The sequence below is a fragment of the Rhinoderma darwinii genome, chromosome 3 (genome assembly GCF_050947455.1).
Source record: "Rhinoderma darwinii isolate aRhiDar2 chromosome 3, aRhiDar2.hap1, whole genome shotgun sequence".
In the NCBI taxonomy this organism is placed as follows: Eukaryota; Metazoa; Chordata; class Amphibia; order Anura; family Rhinodermatidae; genus Rhinoderma; species Rhinoderma darwinii.
In genome coordinates, this window is record NC_134689.1 from 145,239,672 (window position 1) to 145,250,730 (window position 11,059).

The following is an 11,059-nucleotide window of genomic DNA, read 5'->3' on the forward strand; positions in this document are numbered from 1 at the left end:
TTCATGGAAACAAAGACAAGTGGTAGTGAGTAAGCCCTCGCCCGGCAACAAGAGACATTCAAGTGTATTTTGGAAATCTGCACGTTAGTTAATTGTGCATTTCTACGCATTTCTACGTAGAGTGATCTGCAGCATTTTTTATTTTTTTTTCCTCCATGCATTCCAAGAGCCATAGCTTTGTCACATAGCCGTATCAGGGCTTGTTTTTTGCAGGACAAGTTTTAGATTTTAAAGGTACTGTTGGAAAACATCCGTCCCTTTAAGGCTGCCATGACTATCTTCTGGGCAGCTCTGGTTTAAGTTGCAGAGCCTATCCCACTACTCTGTCTTTTTTCCTTTCAGATTGAAGGATGGAGTATTTAAATCTGGTTTGGTTCTGTCTTCTTTGCTTGTGATTCTCCTTGTTTGCATGTGTTTGAGCAAGCTCCTGATTATACCCTGTACCTTTGACTATTTGAATTTTTGGAACTGGACCTCGGCTTATCTTTGGATTTACCGCTTGCTTACTGATTTGGACATTCTGCTCCCCGTTGGTTTTGACCTATGCACTTCCTGATATGCCCTAGCTTTGTGATTTGGACTTTCTGTTTACCATCTGGCTGTCTTGTTTTCTGTTCTGGTATTGCCTGCATTGCAACTCTTATACAACACCAAATTCTCTTAAGGCAACCTGGGTTCTATGCAACCAAATCCAACCTGCCTTGCGGTGGGCTCTGGTGAAGATCATGGAGTAGCATTCGATTCTGCTGATCAGAGTTGTGATGGATTTGAGGTAGCGGATTTACTTGCATGCTTGTTCCAGACAATCTCCAGCTGCCTTTGGGGAATCGCTCACATAGCAATTCCATCAACTTTCACAACTTTCACTATAGTGATTCTATAACAGGTAGTATTTATTGTGCCATATAATGTACTGAAAAACGGAAAAAAATAATAATTGTGGGGTGGAATGGAAACCAACATCAATTTTTCATAATTTTTTTGGGTTTTGCTTCTACGTCTGCGGTAAAAATGACATGTTAACTTTTTTCTGCGAGTCGATACAATTATAGCGATACTAAATTAATATAGTTTTTTTTAATGTTTCACCCCTTTCCTAACAGAGACTTGTATTGGACTTCGTGTACTACCTAGCCATTTGGGACCGTACTCTGTTACACTCTTGAGTGTTGTGTGACGTGTACGCTGCGCATTCACAGAGGCATAGCAACCATGAGGACTCAAAAAAGTGCAGGATACATCTAGACTAAGTGACTGGTACAACCCGGCAATTATGCGGAGGCGGGGCAGGATATGCGAGGGAGGAGTCTCCCTAAGATCCATAGCAACACTGTAGAACAGGTGGAAGCCAACAGTCACTTAGGGTGTAACCCAACCCAAGAAATAATGAATGCATCTCATGGTTCCCGGCCCAGACAAGGTTCTGTTTGTTACCTCCTCTATTAATTATCACAGATGAGCTATGACAGCAGACGACCGGTTCGAGTGCCACTGCTGGCTAAGGGCAAAAGAAAGGCAAAATTACAGTGGGTAAAAGAGTGCAAAAATTTGATCACTGAGCAGTGGAAAAACATTGCCTGGTCAAATTAATCCAGATTCCTGTTGCACCATGCTGATGGGAGGGTCAGAAATTGGTGCAATCAGCGATAATCGATGAACGCTTCCTGTAAGGTGTCAACAGTTTAGGAAGGTATTAGTGGAGTAATGGTGTGGGGGATGTTTTCTTGGCACACCCAGGGCCCTCTAAATACCTGTGGATAGACATTTGAACAGTAGGGTTTACCTAAGCATTGTGGTCGACCAAGTTCATCCTTTGATGGCAGCTGTTTACCCTATGGCAGAAGGACACTTTAATGGCAACTGCAAGAAACTATCCTGTCCGCATACACTAATATTTCCGCAGAATGATTTCAACACCTAGTAGAATCTATGCCACAACTTATTCCTGCGGTTCTGAAGGCCAAAGGAGGTTCAACACGCTACTAGATGGGTAACTCTAATAAATATAAGGACATAAGTACAGTTCCATCTTAGCTGGGGAAATAACATCATAGAAATATTAACATTTAGGACCCTAATAATTAGCTATACAGTGGCCTGATACACAGTGCCACAGCATCTATATAAATATATGACAGTGGCAGAATGCAGTTAAAAAACAGTACAGTATATGTATGTGTAAACTGGAGCTGTGCATGCTCATTACCAGCAGTGGAGTCACTATAATTGACAGTTGACCTACCGTATAGCAGCCGGGATCAGAGAAACCTCCAATACCCAACCCCTAGATTGCAACGGCCAATAGTTACCAAGACATGTTCAAAGGAGTCACCAGGAGGAGTCTACGTGTTTCCTGAGATAGGAGGGGCATCTGTAAGAGCTGCTTCAAGTAATACAGTACTATGCTGCAGTGTTCAGAGTATATAATGCATACATGGTAAGACATTTGCTTTCTATGCGGGGCAGGGGGTACATGAAAATGAAGGCAGGGAGATGTTATATTGGGTGGGGAGGGAAATTATGCTGGGGTGGAGGGAGATAATACTGGAGGGGGGATGATACTGGAGGAGGGAATTTTACTAGGAGGATGATAACTGGGGGAAAGTCGGACATGATACCTGAAGGATATCTGTGGGGGATAATACCTGGGAGAGGGGGAAGAAAGCTTATACTTGAGGTGGGGAGTAACATATTATCTAAGGGAGATATCTTTATATTATATACTTATGCCACCTCCATTTCACACAGCCTAGGAAAGCTATTTTCCCCTTCCCACTTAAAAAAGCCTCTGTTACCTACTGTGTGCCATCTGCCCCTACCACGAAGTCCCTGCCACTTGGTGTCTCCCCCTTGATATTGTCTCCTTCCTCTTACATAGGCCTTGTTACCTTGCACATCCTCCCTGCCTCCACCCCATAGCCACCTTTTGTCACTCCCCGCTTACTATAGAGACATGTAATACCATGTAGTTAGGGCCCCCTTTCAAGGAACCCCAAGTAAATTTGGCATATCCCCCACAATCAATGGGCAGATAGTCCTCACCAATAAATGTTATGTTGTCAAACTCCTATATCCTATATATAAGCCATAACAGTCTAAATGCTAAAGTCTGGTCGCAAGTAGGCATCTGGTGAAAAGGTGTCTTAATTACGTAAGAGGTCTGGTCTGGGGTCTGAACTTTCCTCTGATTTGAGGTCTGAAATTATTTAGGGGTCTGGTGTCTGAATTAATTTTGTTGCCTATTGTCTACAAAGATGTCTTGTATGCTGCGTGTGAAGAGAAGGTGAAAACGCCATCCAGGCATGCTGTGGCGGTGAGAGATATTAGGGCCTGAAGGAGACAGAAATACATCTTGGTGTGTTCCCCCCTACGCCCCCACATATCCTCTGCACACCCTGCCTAATATCTCCTCCCTGTCCCTCCACAGAGTCCCTGTCAGGTTGCGTCTCTCCCCTGGCCATCCTTCCCCTCCTGCTTCTTTCAGTTTTACCAGCCCTTCCCCCACAGAGCCCTAACCCCCAGTCTCTCCTCCTTGCCCTCTGATAGAGGCCCTACCCACCTTCTGTCTCTGCCTTGCCCCTCCACAGAGACCCTTATAGTTTGCTTCTCACCCCTGCCCTACCTCTCCATCCCTTTTACTTTGCGCCCACCCCAGTAATGAGCAGGGGCCCAGACACCTTGGCTGTTTGGGGCCCAGAAATTCCAGATGGCTGCCCCCCTGCTGCCTATACCCCATTTCTTTGATGTGCAGTGGATCGCAAAACTCCTTGTTTCACCAGCAGTTGTACACTTCATCTACTTGGTGTTCCTCATCAATTTCTTCTTCAACAACTGCTGCAGAACCATCTGCCCAGGTCTCAGGGATTCTTCTCTGGGCCATGCGGCTCCAACTCATGACAGCAAGCCACTAACAGATGCAGGTTTTCCTCACACTTCTTTCCACAAATGTCTACATTATTAAGAGGTACAACTTTTGTCCCGCTTTTTGAAATTGACACCCTGTAACACTGATAATCTAGACCTCTCTTACAGCAGCACTTAAAAGCAAATTACTTGGAACTATCAGGAGAGCAAAACAGCTCTCTAACCAATTAGTCTGAAATTTGCATGAAACTCTGTTACAACTCTCTCTTTGTATCTGCCTCTAGAGAATCTGTTACTACTACTTCTAGTACTTCACTGCTGTTCTGCTGAGGACTCTCTAACTTGGAAGATCAACTGATCTACAGAATTCTATTTTTGTTCCTTACCAAGAATGATCATCTGACCCTTACCTTGGCCATAGCAAAACCCTGCCAAGCTGAACTAGAGGGGGCAAAATATGACAAATCTAACAATTAGCAAAGTGGATTGGCTGGCATAGCAAAATCGCTGTTTTACCTTAAGTAATGGATTAATGACTCCTAAAAGCCTTAGACCCTCACACCAAGATCTCAATACAAGATTAGCTCCCTCTTCTGCAAACCTTGTTTTCCCAAGGCACTAGGGCTTCCAGAGGATATAGAAGTAGGCCCGTGCCAATGAGCTACTACCACCTTGGGCCTCCAAGACTGTGAGGGACATCTACAAAGAGATTGTTCTGCATTCTCACAGAAACCTACCTATGAACTTCCATAATAAAGCTTTACACCTTCTTCTGGACAATACCTACCATACTTTACAGTACAGGCTGGACCCGGCAGAATGCCATAGGGGGAGGCCACCATGATCAGGGATGTTAGGAAGGGAAGGAGTTAAGGAGTTAGGGGTGTGGTTAGGAGGGGGCGGATGTGAGGGGGGACGAGGTCAGTTTACTTAAGGGTAGGAGAGGGAAAGGCGTCGCCATCTTTAGTAACAGCACAGGGAAGCTTGCAGCAGCACAGGGAAGCTGGTGATTTTTAGTTAACAGCACAGGGAAGATTGCAGCAGCACAGGGAAGTTTGTCCAGTACTTTATACTGGATGCACTACTTACCCAGCTCCGTGTTTGGATCTGGGGTGCAGGCGGTGCCGTCCTCTCCTCCACGGCGGCGGTCACGTCGCACGAGGCCTCCGGAGAGGTTGAGCCCGGAAGTGATGCCACGAGCCAGGCGCAGGGTAAGGAGCCCCACGAGGGACCCTCCAGGCCGGGCCCCTCGCTCGGCTGCCGTGAGCAGGACGGCCTGGTCTGGGAGGAATCCTGGAAGCCGGCCTGGCTCAGCGGAGGTGGTAGGGCAGGCGCCCATGCATCCGGGACCTCCCTCTGCCTCCAGACGACGGGACCCAGGACTTGCGGTGGGCCGTGCTGGCGATGCTCCAGTCGGGCGGCCCACCTGTACCCAGGATGGTGCAACCAATTCCAGGCGTGTGCCACGGTCGGTGGTGACACGGCGGGCAGGAGGGCGGCTACCTGCGGGCCGCGGGGTGGTCGAGCCTCCCCAACAGACGGGCGGAGAGGCCCAGTTCATTGGCGCAGTTAAGGAGCGCTCCATCAGAAGGTCGGGGATGTCATGCGTGCGGCGCTTGTCCTGGCCCGTCTGGGCAGGATGAAGTGGACGACCCTGAGTTCGGTGACCAAGAGGGACGTCTGGATGGATCCTTCGCCCCGGCTGGTGGGGACACAGCACCTGCGCAGCCCGGTGAGTCGCTGTCTCCTACTTTTTCATTGCCTGCTGTATTTCGGTCCCCAGGGGTAGGGGGTGGGGGTTCACTTTTGCCTACGGGATTGCCGGGGTGTAGCGGGGGGATTACAGGAAGTACGGGTGGTGGGGGTGAGATTCAGGAATTGTTGTGTTGTGTGCGTGACCTTTTGGCGCGATGCGGAGGGGGGGCGATAGGTTCCCCGTCCCCGGTTGCAGCTTGGGTGGGGCCGTCGGGGCCTGCAGTGGTGGATAGCACGCTATGGGGAGCTGGGGTGGTGTCTAGGGAATCGGGCGTGGCAGTGTCGGTGCAGACAGAAAAGGATGTGGCAGTGGATGAGGTGCGGTTGGATGATAAGGCGAAGGGCGAGGTCTATGTTTGTTTTGAGGGCCCATTGGGGGCGCATCTGAAACCGGAAGTAAGGGAAAAGATATGGAGGGATGAATATGTGGAAATTTTTTCATTGTTGCCGTTGGAGAAGTTCAATTTAGATAAAGGGAAGTGGTTGGAAAGCAAGAAGGAGAAGGAGGAAAAACGTCGGTATCGATTGATTCCCCAAACTTTTGTTAATTGGTTGCAGGCGTTTGCTATTTTGGCAAGCGTAATTGGACAGAAGACGCCGGAGCATTGTTCCGGCCTCTTCTGTTATATGGATGCTATCGGAGAGGCTCATCGAGTTTACGGCGGGCAGACGTGGCTGCGCTATGATGAGCAGTTCCGGCAGCGGAAGGCAGTGAGACCTGACATTAGGTGGGATAACAAAGACATAGGGTTATGGTTGCGGGTCATGGCTCCAGTGCGTTTTGGCCAGTCCTTTCAAGGGGGTGGGGCCGGGGTGGCCGGCCCCTCATTGCCTTCGGGGGGGGGAGCAGGGGGGACAGGAGGAAAATCCGGGTTCTGCTGGCAGTTTAATGAGGGCCAGTGTAAGTTCGGATCGGGTTGTAAGTTCAAACATAGCTGCACCTCCTGCGGGGGGATCTCTCACGGAGCGGTTAAATGTTTTCGGAAGGGAAAAGGACGAGGGGCCGGGGGCGCTGCTATTCAAGGGCCGGACACCGGTGAGGTGGGAAGACATGGAGCCCTTTCTAAATAGGTACCCTGATAGGTCCAGGGCAAGTTTGTTGTTGGATGGTTTTCGGGTTGGTTTCCGGAACCCTGCCCCTGCTCACAAGGTGCCGTTTACCTTGCGTAGTTTGCGTTCAGCGTTGCAGTATCCAGGGGTAGTAGGGGATAAGTTGCGGAAGGAGGTGGAGTTGGGGCGCATGGCAGGTCCGTTTGAGAGTTGCCCTTTACCGGAGCTGGTGGTGTCACCACTGGGGGTGGTGCCTAAGAAGGAGCCGAATAAGTTTAGGCTCATACATCATTTATCTTACCCGAGGGGGCGATCGGTTAATGATGGGATTTCTCCAGAACTTTGCTCGGTGGCTTACACGTCGTTTGATGCGGCAGTTGCGTGGGTGCGCCGCTATGGTGTGGGTGCATTAATGGCAAAAACGGATATTGAGTCGGCCTTTCGCCTCCTCCCTGTGCATCCTGACAGCATACGGCTGTTAGGATGTTATTGGGACGGGGCTTATTTTGTGGATCGCTGCCTCCCTATGGGGTGTTCTATTTCCTGTGCCTATTTTGAGGCTTTTAGTTCTTTCCTGGAGTGGGTGGTTTGCGATGTTGCGGGGGTCTCGTCGGTCATACATTACTTGGATGATTTCCTGTGTGTTGGTCCAGGCGGGTCTTCGGTTGGTGCTACGGTGTTGAACATGATAGAGTGGGTGGCAAAGAGGTTCGGTGTGCCTTTGGCCCAGGACAAAACGGAAGGACCTAGCTCCTGTCTGGTCTTTTTAGGAATCACCATTGATTCTTTGAGGATGGAGTGTCGGCTCCCGCAAGATAAATTGGTAGCGTTACGGGCGGAGGTGGACCGGGCTAGACATTTGCGTAAGATCACGTTACGTGCATTACAGTCATTATTGGGTAAGCTTAACTTTGCTTGCAGGATTATGCCCATGGGCCGGATTTTCAGCAGGCGGCTGTCGGGAGCGACGGCTGGGGTGACAGCCCCTCATCATTTCATTCGTCTGACACAGGCGCTGAGGGCAGATTTGGCAGTTTGGTTTGAGTTTTTGCATCGTTATAATGGGAGGTCCTTGATCATGGCCCCGGTGGTTGACAGCGTAGATTGGGAGCTGTTTACAGATGCTGCGGGGGGCGTGGGATTTGGGGCTTACTGCAAGGGTCAGTGGTGCGTGGCGCGGTGGCCTGAGGAATGGGCGGAGTTGGGTTTGGTGAAGAACCTGGCATTCCTAGAGCTGTTTCCCATAGTAGTGGCGGTGGAAATTTGGAGTGAGAGGTTTCGGGACAGCAAGGTACGGTTCCATTGTGACAACTTGGGCGTGGTGGGGGCTATTAACAACGTGTCAGCGTCATCCCCCCCGGTCGTCCGGCTGTTGAGGCACCTGGTTTTACGTTGCTTGTCTTTGAACGCTTGGGTTGTGGCGGTTCATGTGCCAGGGATCAAAAATGACATCGCAGATTCTCTTTCTCGCTTGCAGTGGGAGCGGTTCAGGATGGTGGCTCCGGACGCGGAGGAGGACGGGATCGCTTGCCCGGAATGGTTGTGGGGGCTGGGTTACGAGCCGCAGGAGGTTTGATTCAGGCTTCGCTTGCGCAGGGTACTTGGGCTGCTTATGATTCGGCGTGGCGGGAGTGGGAGAGTTGGTTGGCAGTTCTGGAGGGTGTAGTGACGGATGATGATCGGGTGGTGGCGTTGTTAGTCTTTCTGGGGCAAGTCTCTATCGCGGGCTGGTCAGTGTCCAAGGTAAATCGTTTTGTGGCAGCCCTGGCTTTTGGTTTTAAGGTCCGGGGGTACACAGATGTTACAAAAAGTTTTTTGGTTGGCCAGGCCCTGAGGGGGTACAGGAGAGGGAGGATGTTGCCGGATCGGCGGCGCCCTGTGTCGTTTATGTTGTTGGAACAGTTGTGGGGGGTGTTGTGTGACATTTGTTTTTCCAGCTACGAGGTGACCCTGTATAGGTTGGCATTCTCGTGGGCATTTTTTGGGGCCCTGAGGGTCAGGGAGCTGGTGGCTCCCAGCACAAGGAGACCTGGGGGGTTGAGAATGGAAGATGTGTTGGTAACGGATCGGAGTGTGGAATTCTGGATCCGGCGGTCTAAGACGGATCAAGGGGGTCGGGGTAAGAGAGTGGTGTTGGGGGTGGCCAAGGGGGTCAGGATGTGCCCAGTCGCCTGCTTTGCGGGGTTCAGAGTGGTCTCAACGGTGCGTAGGGGACAGTTGTTGTGTCATGAGGATGGGTCCTTTATGTCCCGGTATCAGTTTACGTGGGTTTTTCGTAGGTGTCTGCGGAAGTTGGGACTGGAGGAGGCGTTGTTTTCCCCCCATTCTTTTCGGATTGGGGCAGCGACGGAGGCGGTGGCATGGGGGTTGGGTGAGGAAGTGGTAAAGCAGATAGGTCGATGGGATTCCCGCCGCTTCCAGCTGTATGTGCGCCCTCAGTTTATATGATAGTCCAGTCGTAATCCCTCCTTCTCTACACTCCCTCCAGGTCCCCTCATCGTTTTTCTCTCCTCCTCCATGTTTCGCTTGCATCCTTACTCGTTTTGTTAATCAGTGGTTTTATTTTTCAGGACCAGCGGGGCGATTGGTGTGGATCGTCGGGCATTCCTACGTTCATTGGGGGGCGGAGCGGGCGGATGTTCGTCCAGACGGGCGGCAGTTGGGTTTTCGGCGGGAGGATGTAGTCGTGCGGTGCCTGGGGAGTAGGGGGATGCTGTGGAGTCGGGTGTTGCCGGACGTGCATCGGTTTGCGCTGATGGACAGGGCCCCGGATGTCTTGGTGTTGCATGTCGGGGGTAACGATTTGGGTAGTCGTCCTTTTCGGGAATTGATCAGGGATATAAAATACGATCTACTCAGGTTATGGTCCGTTTTCCCGGCTATTGAGGTGGTGTGGTCAGAGATTGTCCCGCGGAAGGTTTGGCGGCATGCTAGATCGGTGCAGCGGTTGAATAAAGCCAGGGTTAAGGTTAATCGGGCAGTTTCGGGTTTCGTGGTGAGAAACGGGGGGGTCTTCGTGCGTCATTATGACTTCGAGGATGGCCAGGGTAATTATTGGCTAGGTGATGGTGTGTACCTGATGGCCGTGGGGATCGACCTGTGGACTCTGCGCCTGCAGGAAGGTATCGAAAGGGCCCTCTCGTTGGGTGGGGGCTCGCATACTTAAAGGTGTCTAAGTATGTTCGTGTGGCGGATTGGGGGTCCTTGGAGTTGGTGGTAAATTACTGTGGGGGGGGGGATTCATAGGGGGTATGGTCCCTCCCCAATTTATTATGGTTGGTAGTCTGCTCAATTTGGGCTCCTGCTGGGTGGTGTCCCGAGGAGTGGTCAATTTGGGCTCCTGCTGGGTGGTGTCCCGAGGAGTGGTCAATTTGGGCTCCCGCTGGGTGGTGTCCCGGGGAGTGGTTGCGGTTGAGGTCAGCCAACTGCAGGTATAACGGTGCCCCTGAGCCAGTAGGGTGACGGCTGGGAGAAAAATACTATGCAGGTGGGCTGTTTCGTGACAGACTTTTGTAGCTCCAAGGACTCCCCTTCCATTGTTATTATTATTTGTAAATTGGTGTTCTTGATGTTTGTTTGTAAATAAAATGGCTGCTGTGGCCAAATTTATCCAACCCAAGTGTCTGAGTCTTATTAGAGGGACAGGGGGTTTGGAAAAAGGTATGGCCATTAATGGGGAAGGTGAGTAGGTGAAGCCACTTCCCCCCGGTAGGAGTGTACGCACTCTACAGTCCCCTGATCATGGAGAGGGCAACACTGCACCCCCTTATCCCTATTTTCAAGAGAAAAATATTGCCTACAGGTGGGGGTCAACATTTTGTCCTTCAGGTGCACAATGACCAGGAACTTTTGATTCTATGTGAGCCCACTGATCTTCTAGGCTTTACTGTGAGCACTTAGACTTCCCAGCATACTTACTCAGAAGTGGACTCTCCTTCATGATCTCTGAATAAATATTCTGCAACTAGTCCTCAAGGTACCCAGCCGTTCTACAAGAGTGGCCACCATTTCCTAAATTTTCCTTCCCTGAACACCTAAACCAGTAGTCACTTCTGTTTTCCAACCCTTATTCTAGCACTGTCTAATTGTTATGGTTAGCTATAGCTTTCTGGTCATGTATGCCCACATAGTTCTGCTCACTAATGATCACCTTCCTAGTGCCCCACTACTAGACCTTAACTGTCTCCTTGTTTATATGCTATTGGCATATGCTGCCTACTTTTCATTCTGCTCTGTTGTAACACACTTTCATCAAAGTTTTACATATTTGTTTGCATTTTTTGTATACTTCTGTATCATTGAGATGTACCATTTTGTGCACACTTGATTTTGTATTACAGGGCTTAAAATTGATAAATAAAAGAGAATATAACAAATGTATTTTCTTTTA